Below are 10,194 nucleotides of genomic sequence, written 5' to 3' on the forward strand. Positions count from 1 at the left end.
AATGGCCTGAGATGGGGGGTGCCTTACATTTCACTTCCTCCAGTTCTCCCGGGACAGATGTCTGGTCTACCCCTTCCCATCTTCCTATAAATTGTGGCCATTCTGATTGTACAGTTGAGGAAACAAAAGCAAAGTAATTTCCTGAAGGTCTCATAGTTACCAAGTTTTAAAATTAGGATACAGATCCATCTATCTGATTCCAGAGCATTTAACCACCATCTTCTTCAGCTGGCACCTGATCACATCATAGGCTTAGTGCCCAGAAGGACAGAGCCTCCTTATATGGGGCTGAGCTTACAAACCCAGGTCTATTTTACTATACTTGTATCCCAGACTGGACTGCACTAGTGCCTTCATATCATTTTGGAAGTGTTTTACACCTCCTAACTCTCTTCTCCCCTTCTTTATCCTGTGGAGTCCGCTGGTACTGCGTAAGGAGAAAACCTTCCAGTGTAGATAAAGAGGGACCTTCCTATCTTATACGATTATATTATACTTACTTACCCCACAGCGGGATCCACTCTGCACCTGGGGATTACAGTGGAATTCCTAGTGGTAGGGATAGTGTCATGTGTCCAAGCATTCTACAATAGATTCCAAAAATCTCTTTAAATAGTTAACTTGGACAAGAGCTTTGTACCAAGATAAGTAGGTTTTTAGTGGGGTTTGGGAATTTTCTTTAATATGTAAGATTATTTGTTATAATTTTGGTATCTTCTTGGCATGAAATTTAGTCTTATATGAAACACTAGAAGATACACATAACTTTTAGGTTAAATTTTTGGCACTTTGTGGTTTATAAGTCAAAGCAGCAATATACCTACAGTACAAAATTCCTATGCAAAGAGCCCCTGGGCCCAGCTGCTAAATATTTTCTGGATGTGACTCCAGACACAGGCCTGGAGCAATGGTCATCCTGTCCTCGAACTGAAGAGTGCCTGAGAACAGGTGAGTTGGCTGGCTCTGTGGAAGAAGATGCAGCCCATTTTGCACTTAGAGAAGATGTTGTTTTTTCTGTTTCAGAGTAATCATCTTCACTGACAACATTCCTTCCCTGCAAAGTGAGCTGACACAGAGGTAAAATATGAGTGATTCAGAAATGAAAACCCATCGAGCGATGATGAAACAGACAGAAGCAGAAGGCAGACCCATACATACCCTCTGGCTTCTGCCTTTTAGGCCCACAGCAAGTCAGCCTTGCTGTTCCCTTGCTGGGAGATTATTCTGTGGTTTTGGCACAAGACAACGACCTGGGAGAGAAAGCAAAGTCTATGGATATGGTTGCCTTTTCTCCTCTAAGCCAACTAGTGCCTTGTTTTTCTGTGAGCCTGCCACTGTGGGAAAATTGCAAGAGTGTAAAGTTTCCCTCTTTGTCCCCAGCGCACTTCATTTACCAGCGAGCCAAGCTGGGAACAGAGCCGCCTCTCACAGGCCTCATGAATGACTCCATTTTCTCAGGGCAGCTCTGCCCGCCCATTGTCTGACTGTCATGCCCTCTTGTATAGGTGTTCCCTGCAGGCCGGCTGTTATGTAACGCCTGTGCAGGGCACATCTCGTGAGAGCGAGAGGATCAGAGAGAGAGAGGAAAAACCCAGAGGGTAACCAAGATCAAAATGTCTTCCTGGAGAAGAAAAAAAAAAAAAAAAAAGACTAGCCATCTGTCAGCTCTTTTCCTGGGCTTGTTTGCCTGAGTGATAAACTTTGATTGCTGGCCCATGGCTGACTCAAGTGAGTGCTTCTGTCTATATTATACACAAGACGGAACATGCTGTACCCTCAGGCCCACGCCAGCACAGCTGCCACCTAGGTCCTCCTGTAAGACTCTGACAAGAAACCCTACCCCCTCTCTCTCATGGCCTAGGAGGAAAGCACTTACCCCCTCCTCACTCACCACTTTCTATGCCTCCTTCTCTTGCTACTCCATTGGCCAAGTGAGCCTCTCCGTCCTGCTTAGAGAACCATCCACCCCCTAAGACTTTCCTCTGGCAATTTCTAGGTGGCCTTGACTCTCCATCAGAGTTCAGTGTCGAGAGGTAGCTGTCATTTAATGTCCACAAATGGGGACCACTGTCCCCCACATTTACATCACCTGAATGCCATGTCCTGGGCTTAAATGTTATCCATCATCTCTTTTGGTCACATTACCAATATGGTGGTGACATGTAGCAAGGTGGAGGTGGTGTATGTCCTTCTTTCTCTATCTGCCCCCAGCATTTCCCCCAGGCTTTTGCTGCAGAACACCAGCTCTGGGGCCATGAGAAGAGACTTTATGGCAAATAAAATAGGATTGCATGGCCAGATATTTTGCATACTCTGTACCCTTTTTTGCATAGAGTATACCCTGCATACTCTACCTTCCTCTTGGAAAGTTGAAATGCATGCATCATAAAACCTGAAATGTTTGCAGTAAAGAAACCTACATCACTTTGGTATAACATGTCGAAACTTACTTGACTGTTAGGCTACAGGCTCCATGAGGACAAGAACTTTACCTGTATTTTTCATGGTTGAATTTGTAGTTCACAACCCCGTTGTAGGTCTTCAAAAAATGTCTTAAATTAAATTGAAGTGAATTTACTTGACCCTTTTTTCCAAGTCCTATCCATTAACATCTTACAGAATTAATGTGCCCTGGAACATACTGTAGTAAATGCTGGTCTGTGCCATTCACTAATACTATTAACTGCAATGAAAAGAGAAGAACAAGAGCACAGGTAGACCCAAGATGAAGACTTTCTGGTCCTCACTTAGAATAGGCTGCAGGATGTTGCTCTGTCCACAGCACTTTAAGTGCATCCAGCTCACCCACGAGCCATTCCACAGGGAGGATGGTATATGCCTCTTTCTCTGTGGCTCTTCTGGACCTTCTGACTTGTCCCACCACCTACTTTCTTTCACTCACCCTGGTTCTTTGAAACCTCGGCTTTAGGAACTGCCTCACAGTAGGTTTTTCTGACTCTCCTCCTTGTTATAAAAATTCATGAAAACAAAATAAAACCTCTTCTCCATCTTCCTGGCTGGGGCTTCGGAGTCTGAAAAATCTAGATTTGAATCCATCTTCTGCCATTTACTTGATGTGAGGTTTTTAGAAATTTCTTGTACCTATCAGAACATATTCTCTGTAAGTAAGGATAATAGCACCTGTTATACAGAGTTGTCCTGAGAAGTAAATGAGCACGTAAGGCTTCAGCACAGTCCCGGCATTTAGCCAGTGTGGGGCACATGAATGCTATTATTCAATTGCTCTCCCCTCTTACCTGCTGCCTCAGTTTGGGCACATGCACACCTCCAGGTGAGCCTCTACTTTCCCTCTACTGGGTTAGACCCAGCTGGCAGGAACTCTGGTCCAGATATACTCTGCCTGTGAGGATGTCTCTCCTCTCTTCCCATCTGTCCACTCATTGTTGTTGCCTTCAATAGCCCCGTAGATTCACCCCTTCATCCCTTCTTATGTCTTCATTAGCAGACATAGTAATTCATTAGTAGAGTGTTTCATAGGTTACAAAATTCTTTCTAATACATCTCACTTAGTCCTTACAACAACTCTCTGCAGGCTGAGTTATCTTTTTACAGATGAGAAAATAAAAAGGGACTCAATGACTGGTTTGAGGTTACATAGCAATCAAACCTCAGAGGCTGAATCTGAACACAGGTCTGGCTTCAGATGCAGTGCTCTCCCTCACCACCTCACCACAGTTGCCACATGGGTGACTGTGAAGCACAGTGGGGTGGGTGGGGCCTATCCTCCTGCCCCCACAGGAACTTGTCATTACCATTCCATTTCTACCTCTACTTCCACCCTAGGATGTGGTCTTGCACAGCAAAGAAAGGACTGGAGAGAGAGGACATGGAGGGACAGGAAGATAGGAGGGGGAAAGAGAAAGGTAGACCAACTGATCCTCCAACCACATGTCTCAGATTCTGGGACTCAAGGGTTCCCAGTCTGCCCTTTCCAGGACAGTGGCACATGGGACGCCTATGTCCACATCCAGTAACAGTGAACAAAGATATTCAATGAAACATGCAGAAGAAAATTCTGATTAGCCTACTTGAGATTCCAGTATAAGGAATGTTATATTGTCAATGAGTAAAATACCTCAACCCTTCTAGGAGAACTTGTTTAGTCCTTGTTCTGTTGAGTACATATACTACACCTCCCACCCCCCACCCCTACACAGAGGCATCTGTATGGTACTAAGGTAAAGAAATGAACAAATGGTGGTCTTCCTTTTTAGATTGGTCTTTATACCACATCCTAAAACTTAATATATGAAACCTAGTGACAAATCCTTGATCATCTTAGGATCTAGGATGCCTTTGTCATTGTAAGTCGCAGAGCCTATAGATGTGAGTTCCTGTGAAGGAACAAAGCATGTCAGGAGCAAGAGGCATTCAAAAGTCATGGTAATCCTCAGCCAGCACCATGGACAGTCACCCACCTTTCTCCTGATCCCTGAGGTCAGATGCCCTAAAAATATAAGTGGCAAATGAAAAGAAAGAGACAAGTCTTCTTTCTCTGTAGGAAGAATCATGCACTAGGAAAAGTAAGGCTCTTGTGTTCTTCTCTAGGGCAGTGAACACTGTTGGGGAATTGGGATTGTAATACATGACACAGAGAAAGAAATGGTAGTCTCTCGTCCTCTGATGTGGAGGAACCGGGAATAGCCTGTCTGTCACATGCTTCTCTTCCTTCTGGTCCACTTTAATTCCTCTTTCTTTCTCCCAGCCTCCAAAGGGCCCTGAAAAAGTATCTCCAGTGTTATTTTCACACAGAAGCCTCAACACAAAGAGTTTAAAGCCCTCTGACTTATCATCCCATTCTGCCATCTAAGAGCACATCTAGAATCTCAAATTTCCACCTTTACAGAAAAGGCATCAAATGAGAGTCTCTGTCTGAACTCTGATGATGAGGAGTGTTCTGCCCATATATTCCTGCATGACAAACAACTCTAAAACCTCGTGACTTAGAACAACAACATTTATTTTGCTCATAAGTCTGCAATTTGGGAAAGATATGGAGGGAAACTTTTGGTCCACCCTCACAGCATGGGAGCTGGAATCCTCTGAAGGCTCACTTACTCACATCTCTGTTACTTAGGTGGGAAGACACAAAACTGGAGGCTGAAAGAGCTGGGCTTCTTTGGGCATCTCTCTCTGTCTCCATGTGATATCTCCACATGGCCTTTCAGGGTAAGTGGACTTCTCACAGGTCGAATCAAAGTTCCCAAACTGTAGACTGCCTTCTATAACCTAACCTCAGAAGTTATTCAGTGTCACTTCTATTATGTTATACTCATCCAGGGTGTCACAGGACCCACCCAGGTTTGAAGGGAGAGGAGATAGACTTCACTCCTTGATGGGGGACTGACAGGTCCTGGAATAGCATGTAGGATGAGAAATATAGCTGTGGCCATTTTTGGAAAGTTTAATCTGCCACACGGAGTAAGTCAATGGAGGGAACATCAGTCTGAAGGTTACTAGTTTCTGAACTGTCAGACACTGGGCTAACAAACTTTTGTACTGCCTTTCAAGCGTTATAAGTTGTAAGGGAATAAAGCAATAAAACCAAGTACAGGCCAAGTCAGTTGTAAAAAGCATCCATTCCCTTCATATCCTTCTTGCTTTTTCAAACCACTGGTGATAGGCATTGAAGCAGGCACCACCATTACTGTCAGCCAGAAAGCCAAGGCAAGCTGGGATTTTTACATCAAAGGCAAGAAGGTTGACAGTGATCCCAGGATTGATGGCAGGGTGAGGAGAACAAGACTAAATATTGCTCTTACAACTAGAATAACCAGCAAGGGTAGTTCTCATTTCTGCTGAAGGAAGGGTTTTACTCTGAGGAATCAGGGGCTTCCAGGACACAAATATAAGGAATTCGTTAGCACGTGGAATGAATGAAGACATAAAACAGTGTAGGACCCAATGCTACTAGAAGGAAGGTAACGTATTAATAAAGGTAACATATTAACAAATAAAGCTCCATGCTGTGGGGCACAGTAAAAAAAACACAAGTCTCTTTCCATGAAGAAGGAGAATGAAAAAAAACATCAAAATATGTGAGGGCTCTAAAAAGAGAAAATGAGATCTCACTCTCAATACACCCATCCAGTTATGTAAAAAAATCAACTTTTCAGATAATAAAATAAAGATTAATAAGGTAGCAAATATAATATACCTTTAAGGTAGCAATAATATAATATTAATGCTTATTAATAGTGATTAAAATAAGAGAAAAATAAAACTCAAGAAACAACATAAACCACCTATTGAAACGACTAAGATACTTGGACAATATACATTCTAATTCTGATTAATCTTAATTATTATTCAATTAAATTCTTCAAACTGAAGAACGAACACCTAGAGGTTATTAAAGGTCTATTAAGTGCCACCACTAAGCTAGAATACCTTCAAGCTTATTACAGATTAGTGAAAGTGATAAATATAAAACCTTTTCAATATAATGGATTGTGTTTTATGATTGAGGTCTACCTTGGGAGCACACTGAAACATCACTTGGACTAGCCTGGGGAAGCTGATTCTTAAAAAAGGAGCACAAATTAAGCGGGTGAAGAAGTGAGGGAAGGAAGAGAAATTCATGCAGAAGGAATAACAGAAATGTTTGGAAGCACAGTATATTTGGTAATTTTAGAACATGAACTTCAAAAAAGGGAACATGAGCCTTGAGAGGTAGGCAGGGGCCAGGTTATGAAGAGTTTTACAAACTGGAAAGGAGCTGACATTGTCTTCAGGTGATAGGAAAGCACTGAGAGCTTTAAAGAATGCAGTGCTGTGTTTGATCACTCTGTGGAGGATGGTCCAGAGAGAATGGAGGTGAGACCAATTAGGAAGCCAGTGCTGCACTCCAAGTGGGCATTGAAAAGAGCCCACATTAAAGCAGTAAGAGTGGAGACGGGGCTTCCCTGGTGGCGCGGTGGTTGAGAATCTGCCTGCCAATGCAGGGGACACGGGTTCGAGCCCTGGTCTGGGAAGATTCCACATGCCGCGGAGCAGCTGGCCCGTGAGCCACAATTACTGAGCCTGCGCGTCTGGAGCCTGTGCTCCGCAACAAGAGAGGCCGCGATAGTGAGAGGCCCGCGCACCGTGATGAAGAGTGGCCCCCGCTTGCCACAACTAGAGAAAGCCCTCGCACAGAAACGAAGACCCAACACAGCCATAAATAAATAAATAAAATAAAAAGTTAAAAGTTAAAAAAAAAGAGTGGAGACGTCCAGGAGAAGGACAAATATGAGAAATATTTAAGTTAAAAACTCATCAAAGTTGGTGATTTGGGGTAGGATGAAATAAGGGATGACCAGTAGGATACTAGTATAGGCAAGTGGGAAAAGAAGTGGCACCAATTGGGGCAGTAAACAAAGTGAAGGAGAAGCAATTAAAAAGGGGAGAGGAATCTATACTAGTGCTTCTCCTCATAATCGAATGAATCTTTTATCTTTTACTAAAGATTGACATGGGGAGGAAAGAGCATGACAGTTGCTTCAATTCTTTGAAGGCTTGTGGGAATAAACAAGGCTGATATTTCTGTGATAAAAATAGATCTAACGATGAATTTTCCTGCTAGCCCAGTTTGTGAGACTCGGTGTTCTCGATGTTTGATTCCTTGGTAGGAGTATGGTCCCACGTGTATCCAACAACTGGGAGTTCACATGTCACAAATAAGGAACTCTCCTGTCGTAACTAAGGAGCCCGCGTGTTGCAACGAAGACCCGGTTTAACCGAATAAATAAATATTCAAGAAAAAAGGTTGAACTTACAAGTCTTTTCCACTCATACCATTTAAAAACTTTATCTTGAAAAGGAAACTTGGACAGAGAGGATATTCTGTGATATACTGGATGGGGGTTCCTTAGGTTGAGGAGTCTAGTGGTCCATGTAGAAAGTACCTTCATTAGCAATTGTATATTTCACCCCTTTACCTATTCCTTGTTTTACTCAACAAATACTATCTGAAATTCCTCTGCTAGGGGCTGAGAATACAAAGATGAACAAGATTTAGAGAACATACTTAAGAAATTCATAGTTAAATATTAAGAGATTATTTTGACTTCTGTAGCTGGCAATGTAAAACTCTGGTTCAATTTGAAATGCTCTGGTGTTTTTCTTTTTTTTTCTTTCTTTTTCAGTTAGAGTAAAGGATAGCTTAGTGTAAAACAAAAGAAACAAGTTCTGTAGCCAGCCTTATCTAAGCTATTCAAGATGTATGACCTTAGTGAGTTCGTTAGCCTACCCAAGTTTGAAAATGGCAAACTAGATATTTCAGACCAATTTTCCTATTGATGATAATCAGAAAAGCTTAAAAAAAAAAAAAAAAAAAAAAAGTGAGTGCTAACAAGAGCGTGAAGAATTACCAGGCCAGTATAGAGGCCCAGAGCAGTAAACTGGTAGATAGGACTGCTTTAGCTTGAGAGTATTTGGTAAATCCTGAGGGGTTGGAGAGAAGCTAAGAGGCTAAACTAAGGGAATGGATTGCAGTCCAGGGGTGAAAAGGGTCAATGGTGAATCCCTCTTACTTTGAGTTGAGATGCTGAAGAAGTAAGGAAGAATTAGAATTAGACAAATCCTCCCAGGTGTTTCGGATTAGAACCATCCCAACTGCCTGGCAGAAGCAAATGTAAATCCTCTTTCAAGGAAGAACACATTTCTACAAACAGTTTTGCACATACAATTAGCTGAACATCTTTGTTTTGTGTGCTCTTTGGTAGGTGAGTTGTAGTTCACAATAAAAAGGGCTTTATACACACACGTACATACATATTTCATACGATATATATGTTAAGCACCTAGCCTCATGCCTGGCACATAATAGAGAGCATGAGATTGCTTCCCGTCCCCCATTCCTTCTTATTTTCTAGCAGAGAAAAGAGAAAAAGAGGAAAATGTGAATGTTCATAAACATCTCACTTCCCAAGTACAGGCACCGTCATTCTCTCGTTCTCTTGCAACAATTTTCTTGCCATGGCAACTGCAATCAAAAGTTGAGCCTGTGAAGAAAAGGAGGGATGTGGGCACTGCAGCCTAAACTCGATTACCTCCTTGCATGAGGACATCCTCGCTGATAACTAAATTGCTGGAGTCCTAAGTTGAAAGTGCCCATTAATGGATAATAGGTTTGTTTGTTCTATATTTTCTTTTCCCTTCCAAAAAACCAAAGTAAAACCTTTGTTTAAAGGCTTACCTTTGCTGCAGGTTGCAGTTAATCCTATAATCACTGAATAAATGGTTATCAAGCCAGACATTCTTTGTGCATCAGAGAAGCAAGAGGCCTGTAGTAGAAGCCTTGTCTGCAAGGAGATTGCGATGCGTTGGGGGGACAGGGCTGGGGGGTGGGCGCAGCGGGCTGTGGGCTGCTGGGAACGGCTAGCTGCTCCTCTGTTCACCTGCTCCTGCTCTGGCAGCCCTCCCTCGGCCTGCACCCGCTGGACTGTGTGTCTGCCTCCACCCGATCTCATGCCTCAGCTTGTTAGGCACAGCCATCTGACATGTTTGCAACTGGGGAAAAGGCTAATGACACTTGGGAACAACACTGAAGGTCTATCAGATGAGAAATCAAACACACCTGAAAATCAAAGTGGTACCAAAGACCATTTATAAATAAAATATCCCTTACCTTCCTTCAAGCCACATCCCACCCTCCCATATCTGCCCTCTACCCCCAACCAATTCACCTGAAAAATACCAGTCTTGGAAAGAGATGAAAGAGTGAGATTTCCAGGCCTGAAGGCGAGCAACAAGTTCAAAGGGCCAAATACTGAAATCACAAAGGACCTGGGAGGCTTATTTTCAGCTGATGTTGAAATTCTTTCTTGTGACCTCAAAGAAAATTCTGCCTTTAGCATAGATTTGTTCTGCAAGGGGGATCAGACTGAAATTCCTTATGGAACTGGGAAGAAGGTGGTGGACAGGGGGAGAGGGTCAGGAGAGGACATCTGGACTTCACTTTCTTGGACCTGTGGAATTAGGCAAGAGGCATTCTGCTGGTAGAAGTGAGAATCTCTGAAGACTAGGCTATTGATTAATTAACTCAGCAAATAGTTATTGAGGACCTAGAGTATCCCTGTGCTGTGCTGGGTACAGGAGAGCACAACCAGAGAGACTGTACCCCTCACCCCATGGAGTTATAAGGACAGGAGAGTGATGTGGCTCAAAACCAGGTCCCAAGTGGGCTAGACA

The 10,194-nt window shown here is 43.0% G+C and overlaps 1 long non-coding RNA gene across 1 annotated transcript in view; it reads right to left on the bottom strand.

Annotated features, from left to right (window-relative positions):
- The window catches only part of LOC309605130, a 29,579-nt gene extending 22,368 nt beyond the window's left edge, over positions 1-7,211 (bottom strand). Inside the window, exon 1 of the long non-coding RNA XR_014231240.1 lies at positions 1,159-7,211. This is a non-coding gene — a long non-coding RNA (uncharacterized lncRNA). The remainder of the gene's footprint in view (positions 1-1,158) is intronic.
- Between the last annotated feature and the right edge of the window lie 2,983 nt (positions 7,212-10,194).

The sequence above is a fragment of the Balaenoptera borealis genome, assembly GCF_965194805.1.
Source record: "Balaenoptera borealis genome assembly, chromosome: 1".
Taxonomy (NCBI): Eukaryota; Metazoa; Chordata; class Mammalia; order Artiodactyla; family Balaenopteridae; genus Balaenoptera; species Balaenoptera borealis.